The 8,856-nt window shown below is 34.6% G+C and overlaps 1 long non-coding RNA gene across 1 annotated transcript; it reads left to right on the top strand.

The window, feature by feature from the left end:
* Positions 1–3,570: 3,570 nt before the first annotated feature.
* On the top strand, positions 3,571–8,286 carry LOC110737973. Its single transcript, XR_002514526.1, has 6 exons — positions 3,571–3,850; positions 5,833–5,999; positions 6,945–7,007; positions 7,103–7,264; positions 7,750–7,825; positions 8,039–8,286. It is a non-coding gene; the product is annotated as an uncharacterized LOC110737973 (long non-coding RNA).
* Positions 8,287–8,856: the final 570 nt, after the last annotated feature.

The following is an 8,856-nucleotide window of genomic DNA, read 5'->3' as shown; positions in this document are numbered from 1 at the left end:
CTCGGAAGTTTCATTGTTATCGATCAGATCTTGGATAGCTTCTTTGAGTTTCCAACACTCCTCAGTGTCGTGGCCCTTTCCTTGGTGATATTTACAGTGCTTATTAGGGTCCCACTTGGCTGTCCTGGCTTCTGGAATTGGATCTTTGATAGGCCCTATGGGCATGACTAGTCCTTTGTGATGTAGCTTCTCGAAAGTTGTTTCATAACTCATACCAAGTGGAGTGAACACTCTTTTTGACCTTTGGATTCGCGATTTAGAGGCGTTCGTGGCATGTACCTCATTAATGAGAGAGGAAGAAGAAGGATGGTCGTTTTTCTTTCCTCTCGCACTATTGTCTTTCATAAGGTCATCTTCAATGTCAATACCTATATTATAGACAGCCTTGAAAGTAATCAAGTTGTGCTGGTATTTTAAGTGCCTTGAATACTTCCCTTGGAGATTCTTGATAAACATCCTTACAGATTCTTTTTCGATGGGAGCCTTGACCATATTAGCGGAAGTTTCCCTCCATTTGTTGAAGAAAGAAGTGAACCCTTTGTTTTCTTTTTATTTTAACATCTCAAGTTGTCTATGGTCCGTTTCGTCTCGAATGTTGCAATTATATCTATCTATGAAAGCGTTTGCTATGGACTCCCAGGTGGAGGTTTTTTCTTTCTTAAGAGAAAAGAACCATTGCTGGCAAATGGTCTCGAGAGATAGTGAGAACAGAGAGGGGAAAACCTTCTCAACGATACCCTTAATGTTCATTATAGTTTCAAAAGCTCTTAGATGAAAGTAAGGGTTATCTGTTACCTTGAATTTTGGGATGTCAGTGGCATTGAACTTATGCGGAAGAAGTTCCTTGTACAGCGAGACCCCTTATGAACTAAGGCCCTGAAATTTATAGTTACTAGATAGCCTGCTCAAACTTTCTTGCATAAGGTTCATTTGTTGTTGCTTCACAGGGTCATTAATTTAGAGGGTTAAAGCCTTTAACATCTCAGTCACGTCATTCAATTGATTCTTAAGTTCATTGACCTCTTCTTGACTTGCCATTATCTTTTTAGCCTTCCTCCTTCGACGAATTGGTTTATCAAAAAGTGAGACTTTAATAAAGAGGTTGTCCTTGATTAATCGCCCTTCTATCCTCGACTAAGTACTGTGGAAAAGGAATTTGGGGATATTCATTGTTAATTATTTGACTCAAACTTTATTCAACATGCAATGGATGGAGGAAGTGAAGAAAGATTGGAATAGAATGTGAAGGAAAATGATGTAGATGGAGGGATGTGAAGAATTAGGAATAGAATGTACCCCCCAACTCAAATGACGGAAAAAACCGACTCATGCATGAACCTAAGACATGGTCATGGTGATATGTACTCAAAGTGTGTGCTAAGACTAGTGAGTGTAGGTGACATACATGGACTCGTGTCATGACCATGTGGCTAGACTATGTGACTTAGATTCAATTAATGTCTTAACAAGGCATTATTGACAGTAAAATTTAACCGCATTAATTAGTAAAATGGTTAATTAGACACTAGATGATGACTCGATCAATAATCCGAACTGTCGTCAAAATGACAGGACTGGCGCCTCTCTTTGTAGTGTAGCGCCAGACGACAGAGCTGTCGCCAGGCGCCACACTCTACATAGTGGCACTACAGTTCAGACTTTGGCGCCAATGCTGGAGCTTCAATCTGAGATTGTTTTCGGTGTTATTAATCAACAGGGGCATGCCTAAAGTCGTTCTAGGTAAATTCTGGTTAAGATATTAGACTTTACTTACTCAAATTAATTAATCAATTAATTAGGCAAAGTTCTTTAAGTCATTAATTTATTTAATCTCAACACAAGTCAAACAAACGGTTAAGAAAACATATATATGCACAACAAATAATGCACAATTAGTCAAGTAGGCATAATATGATGCTAAAGTTCGGGATATATTTTAGTCAATAGAGGGTCCATGGTTAATTGTCCGGATGCACTACGCGGAAGCCTAACCGTGAAGGGTTGGTGCGATTGGATGGAACACCGCGAATTTAGAAAAAACTCGCTTCCATGGTTTGGTGAATTCAACATTCTCGGATGTACCCTTTGTTGCTCAGAGTGTTCAATCAGGTAGATGGAGCATGAATTCCCAGAGGGTTATGTCCATATGTAGAACACATATGGGTTTCAGAAAAGTGAGAAAAACTCAATCAAGAAGTAGGATCGAGCAAACAATACGAAAAATTAGTCGAAATTAGAACGCATATTTCTGGCTCGGTATTGGAAGAATTTGGCGCCAGCAAACAAAGGTTGGCGCCAGGATTTAGCTGTAGCGCCTGACGACAGAGCTGTCGTCTGGCGCTACAGTTAACTGTCTGGCGCCAGCTTCTGTTCGCTGACACTAATTCTTACATGCCTCAGCAGCTTTCTGTGCTCGATAAAATTTTCCAGTTTCGCGCAGTGTTATTTCGGTCCTAGTTGTGAAAGATATTTCTCAAATTTCCTAGTGTCAAATCCTATGTTTTAACTCATTATGGATGGTGTTTCCAATGAGATTTTTTTATGCATATGACAATAATGTTAATCAAAATTACGCACATGAAATACTTAGAATGTTTCGAGTTTCATCCACTCATTCTAAATCATTGCCGAAACAAATTCAGGAATTAAAATAGAAATCCTCCTCAGTGGAGTCGCCTAAAAACTGTAGAGAATATTTTAAGCGTTAATCCCCTAGCTTGAACCCCACTGTGATCATACACTAAAGTACGGTGGCGTCCAAAGGAAAAGAAGATAGAGCAAAAGAGTCGCCAACAAGTTTTTTAGGAACTTATAAACCGTTCACATGGTGAAGGTTACACCCCTTAACGATCCAAGAGATCGTAAACTCCATAAGGTCTTGAACCAAATAGGGTTCTGGGATGAAGGTACAAATCAAACCTAAAAGAGATTGAACCTGCCCTAACAATAGGCCTCTACTTTATTTTGATCATATTCATGTGCGCTTTCTGACTAACATACAATCATTAGGTTTACCCTAAACATGTTTAATCTGTGTTGGTTGAATTTAATGCATAAATAAATCTATTATTGGCGATCACTTGAATTATAATCAAATTAACCCTAACAAGATTATTAATTATCTTATTAAGCGTGATCAAGAAATAACAATATATATAATCATCAAGAAACATAATAATAATGAATAATAATAATTAAAAAAATAAATCATAATAATAATAATCATGTTAAACCATAATATTAATAGCAAGATCCTAGGCATGATAATAACAAGATTAATAACAAACCCTAGCATGTCACTAAACATCAAAGATCAAAGCTTTAACCCTAACATGATACTAACATGAATAAATATTAGGAAGAACATAGGAAGCACCATAACAATCATACTTGATATTAAAGTTAACCTAGACATGATACTAGCACTACTACAAAAGGAGCCTTTTTCGACGCTTTTGGCTTGACGCCTAGGCTGGGGCATCAACAACAAATATAATGATTCCGCGTGTCCACGACGCTTTTTAATGTCCAAAGTAATTTTAGACATTTTTAAGCGTCGAGGAGCACATGTACTCAATCAGGAACCCGCTTAAAATCACAAAACCCCAAACTCATCATATTCTTAACCATAACTATTCTGTATTTTTTTCTTCATTCGATCGAAATTCTACGCAGAGATTCATGGAGTTATGGCCTAGATTTCGAATTGAGATCTTCTTCCTCCTTGTATTTCTCAAATTCTATCACAATAATTTACATATCTTGCCAAAAATTACTTTCTTTCTCTTAGATCTGATTGTTTGCATTGAAAATTGATTTGCGACATCTACTGCTCTTGTTCTCCTCAAAGGTTACATTTCTACATCACTCTTTGTTGAATTTTAATTTTTAGTAGTACTTCTTTCATTTTTTGTGTGAGTTAATTGATACTTGCAAGTTGCAATTACCCAATTTCACTCGTTTCAATACCCTAGGTTATAAATCTTGTTAATTTACTATTTCTTCAATTACAACTCTTAGATTCTAGATTTTTTTTTTATAAATTCGTAGATTGCAAAGTTTAGATCTTTTATATTACGGTATGAAAAAATCGACATAGTATTTTTTTGTTTATTGGAGTAAAAAAAATAAAATAAAAATCATACAACAGTGGATTTCAAATTGTGAATCTTGCAGATTATACAATGTGAGGCATCAACAGTAGCCCAACAACAGTAGCGATCAACAAAAGAATCTTCAAGTACACATGAATTTTTTTTTATTAGGGCCACGAGAAGCAAATTAGTAGTTGAATAAGTACTTATTTGTGAAATATGTTATGAAATTTAATGCTAAAATCGTTGTTTGTTGACTAAGTGCATCATGATGAATGGATAGTGGGAGCTACTATTGGTTTTTAGCACAAGCCATATTATCTTGTTATTTTTTATTTTAATGTGAATAATTATTTTTTAAATTACACTTATTTGTTGAGAATTCATTCTAATTCATCAGTATTTCATGGTCTAAGGTTAATTTCTTCCTATTCCTATCTCTCTGCCGGCTATGTTTTGTATGTGGTTAGGTCCATGTTTCAATATTTTATAAATTAGAGAAATCATTTTATTATAGAAACGAGTTAGCAAAAATTGAATTTTGATTAATATTTACACTCTTCAACTGAATTGGAAGATATGTGAAGTTATATGCTGAAAGAATTTTCGGTGTGAGCCCTGCGGCCTTAGAGTGCCTGTAGATATGGAATATCATGAATATCGTTCAATGTTGGGACTATTTAGGTTCTGTATTATAATTGAATGGATAAATGAGAAGGATAGATTTATATCTGGGTCCTCTCGGCACATTTGTGAATTAGTTGATAATAATTATTGTTTTATATGAAAAGTTTGGTCTTATAGTTTAAGTATTTTATTTCTGGTGCTGCCTGGACTCTTCTCTGCCATCTATGTAAGAGGAGTTTAAGTGCAATGTGTTCCCTCTATACAAGTTTATGAAAATGCCTGAAAGAAAATTTTTGAGTGCTTGTAGTTTGTTGTTCTGAGTACTTGTAGTCATGGAAATATCAGAGAATATTAGGTGCTTAAGTACTTGTAGTTTAATATTCAGAGAGCTAAACACCCATTTCAATGCATGATATTTCTATGGTGTGCAATAATTGATTATATATACTTTGATTACATAGAAATTTACTACTACATACATTTTGGTATTTAGTATATCTTCCTATTGACATTTTATCTCCTGGCCTTTTTAGAGTGTATGTTTTTGCTAGTAAATGTGTTCCTCCGAAATCTATTAGGTAGTCTGTTTTTTTTTTTTTTGGCATATTGATTAGGATTTTCCCTCTTCACGTGATATGCGACGCTACGAGTTTGCATTGGATTTGATAAAAGCAAAGCTAAGATTTAATGTATATGGTGTAAAGTCGGACATGTTGACAAAGCCCACTTTCTTGGAGAGTGGGTAAATCTCATTGCACACTCTTTTTTGTTTAGTTAAGAACTGAGTTGAAGACTACTTATTATCAACTTCAAAAAATACTCCATGCACACAATCAATTATTAGTGGCTTTAAATTTTTTTGTTCACGAGGTTATATTTATTTAGCTAGTAATTGAAAATTCTAGTGTAAGAACCAAAACCTTTATTGGGTCTTAATCCCTAGCTCTTTGCAATATGACACCCCTTTGTGTAATCAAAGAGATCTTTCATGTTTGTCAGAGATAATTAGGAAGAGTTTAATTTTTTTTATTATTTGATTTCAATTGAATCCTCTATCTTAATATCAAGGAATTAATTTTGTAAACTAATTCCATTTTTCGAGATTTAATAGGGACTATGATTAAGAGGGTGTGAAGAAGATTTTTCTACACTTGCTGCTTTTTTGCTAATTTGGTGCCTACAGCCTACCTGATCTCCCTGCTGCTCTTGTCTTGCTGACATAGAAGCCACATTGGCAACCTCATGGAAAGTGACTAGGCAAAAGGTTTGGAGTTGCAGGTACGTATGTTCTGTTTCTTGTGTTATTAATTATTACTTATCTGAGCTGATTCGTAGCATTGAATTCCCAAGCAGGGCAAAAGAATATAGAGAGTAAAAGGGGAGCAAATAGTATTTGTTTGTTGTAGAAATGCTCCTAGCAGCCTGATGTTTAGAGCTAATTTGATGCTTAGTTCAGGTTTTGGTTTGTAAAGTGCATGTTTTGGTACATATCATCCTTATTTCATGCTTGTTGCTGGTTTGAGTGTTTTATTTTTGCTCCTGGCCTCATCTCTGCCATCACGATCTTTCTCGGGTGTTTAATTTAGCTCTGGTTTTCATGATGATTTAGACTTTATGAACACCTTAGGACTTTAATGTTTCTTAAAAGATAAAATTACCAGGGTATTGGAGGAGGAGTCCTGCCACTCTCCTTAAACTTGGATGTCATACATTTTTTAGCCTATCGAGTCATAAATACTGGCAAAATGATGTCTTAGCTTGCATACAGATCAAATGGTTGCGGATGCTAATGCATTAATACTCACTTTTGGATGTTGTCGTCTGGGGGTAAGAAATCAAAGATTTTATGCTTTGGTGAAACCATTTTTAGATTGCTGCTATTGATTAATATATGTCTGGTGAATCTGCATTTGAGGAGATTGATTATGCATTGTTGATTAAAACTCAAGTTATAGATTCTTGAAGTTTTCTTCGTCTGGTTTTTCTAATACTTCTTTTCAGAGATTTTTGATGTCGTTTATTGCGATAACCGATGGTTTCATTGTTTTTTTTTAATGTGTCTTGTTTTGGTTTGCTATGCTGATTTATGGTATCAGTTTCTTGTTGTGATTTATTGAAGTATGCTTTCATAAAAGAGTTATTTTTGTATGACTTATATTCTGACATAAATACTAATTGTTTTTTTTTTCAATTCGAAACTTATCCTTTGCATACCTTATACAGGTGAGTGGTCCCGAAGCTGATATAGATGCTTTATGTGTGGGGCCATCATATATCAACCGAGATGTAAGTGGTGGTCTTAATTTGTGCGATTTGTTCAATTTCATTGAATTTGCTCCGGGTTTTAGCTTCTAATTGTTTTTCTACCTTGTGCTCAATAGGAGGATTTCTTTTACATTTTCCATGATATTCTAGCACAATTGGTGGAAGTGACCGAGCTTCAACCAATTCCTGATGCGCATGTACCTGTGATGAAATTTAAGTTTGATGGGATCTCTATTGATCTTCTTTATGCTAGTGTTTCCATCTTCGTTGTTCTTGAAGTAAGTAGTACTTTGATTTTTTCACACTATAATTGGTTTAATTTTCTGTGGACTTTACATGGCTCTTATTGTGAAGTATATTTTTTCTATCCTTTTTAGTTGTCCTAATGCTTTTGCTTAAAGAGTTAAAAATGATGAGGTAGTGCTTGTTTTGATGCCATCCTCTTATTTTGTAGTCAGCACTATTGAAGTTTGTAGCATGTAATTTCATAATATCTTGCGGGACTGCATTTTTTTTGGCAAAGGGCAGTAGCAGTGTCTCTTTTGGGGTAGTTAGTTACTGACCTTACAGTATCCTATTCCAATGCTAGCTGCATCTTCTTTCTTCTAGTAATACTTGATCTTCTATTGTGTACTTAGGGAATCTATTATATATATTGCTGGAGAATTGTACATTGATAGTATTGTGATTGTTTTTTTTCCTGTGAGATATTATTATTAATAGTGTGACTCCAGCATGATAATTAAAATGAGCATTGTTGCAGGACTTGGATATGTTTCGGTTCTATACAATGTTGACGAAGCTGTTGTCTTCCAGAATTAATTCTACGCTACATGCAGGTAAGTGTGTTATGGTACTGGTAGCCACTCAAATTTTCTGTTATTTGAATGTGAAGGGCTAAATGTGCCTATTGTTTGTAATCAGTAGATCCTTAACTCCACTTGTAACTATGTTTGCAGGTGTCTGTTTCATTAGTGGAGTTGTTTGAGATTCTGTCATTTAGATTCACTTGTTGATGTATTGATCGATGCATATGCTTTAATGTGTTGCAGGGTCAAAAGATTATGTAGACATCCATGTATGAATGCCGAGAAACAGTTGAAAAAGGCTGACAACTAACACTGCAATATTTAAAGGACGGAAGAAAGATATATTTAAGCTCTTTAAAGATTTCAATTAGTGATTCGGAATTTGTTACACTACAACTAGTCACGAATGAATTCTAAGTTTCAATTATAATTGTTGTTATAGAAACTCATTACTATGAGATATTGTATATATGCTATAATATATTTATATATGCCATATAAAAATTTTGGTATAATTTTGTTGTACTTCTTAATTTTTTTTGGTAATATATATTAGTATACTAGAAATCATTGTCAGTGAATGAAATATTTTATTTTATTTAATTATTTTTGATATATTTTCAAAAGAATATGGACAAGATAAAGCGTCCCCAAATTTGAAAACGTGGACAGGAGAAACGTCGCCAAAATGTTAGATAACAAATGTATGAAAATCTGGACATAGAAAAGCGTCACCAATCCTAAAATTCTTGACTACAAAAAGCGGCGCCAAAGTTAAGAAAGTGCGCCAGTTGTTGCAAATTGTGACGCTTCGTATAAAAATTTAGACACAATAAAGCGTCAAGATTCGCGATGCCTTTTGATGTCCAACAAAATTTTCTACTCACTTATTCTCGAAAAAGCGTCGAGAGAAAATTTTGCGACGCTTTTGAGTGTCGAAAATAAGGCTAAAAAGCGTCTAAAAAGCACGCCTTTTGTAGTAGTGTAGGAATATCATAATAACAACCTAAACATGATTTCTACATAAAAAAACATCAATAAAAACCATTAAAGCACTTACT

This window comes from Chenopodium quinoa, unplaced genomic scaffold (genome assembly GCF_001683475.1).
Source record: "Chenopodium quinoa cultivar QQ74 unplaced genomic scaffold, ASM168347v1, whole genome shotgun sequence".
Lineage (NCBI taxonomy): Eukaryota > Viridiplantae > Streptophyta > Magnoliopsida > Caryophyllales > Amaranthaceae > Chenopodium > Chenopodium quinoa.
Note: the sequence above shows the minus strand (reverse complement) of the source record. Positions and strands in the feature narration are given on the sequence as shown.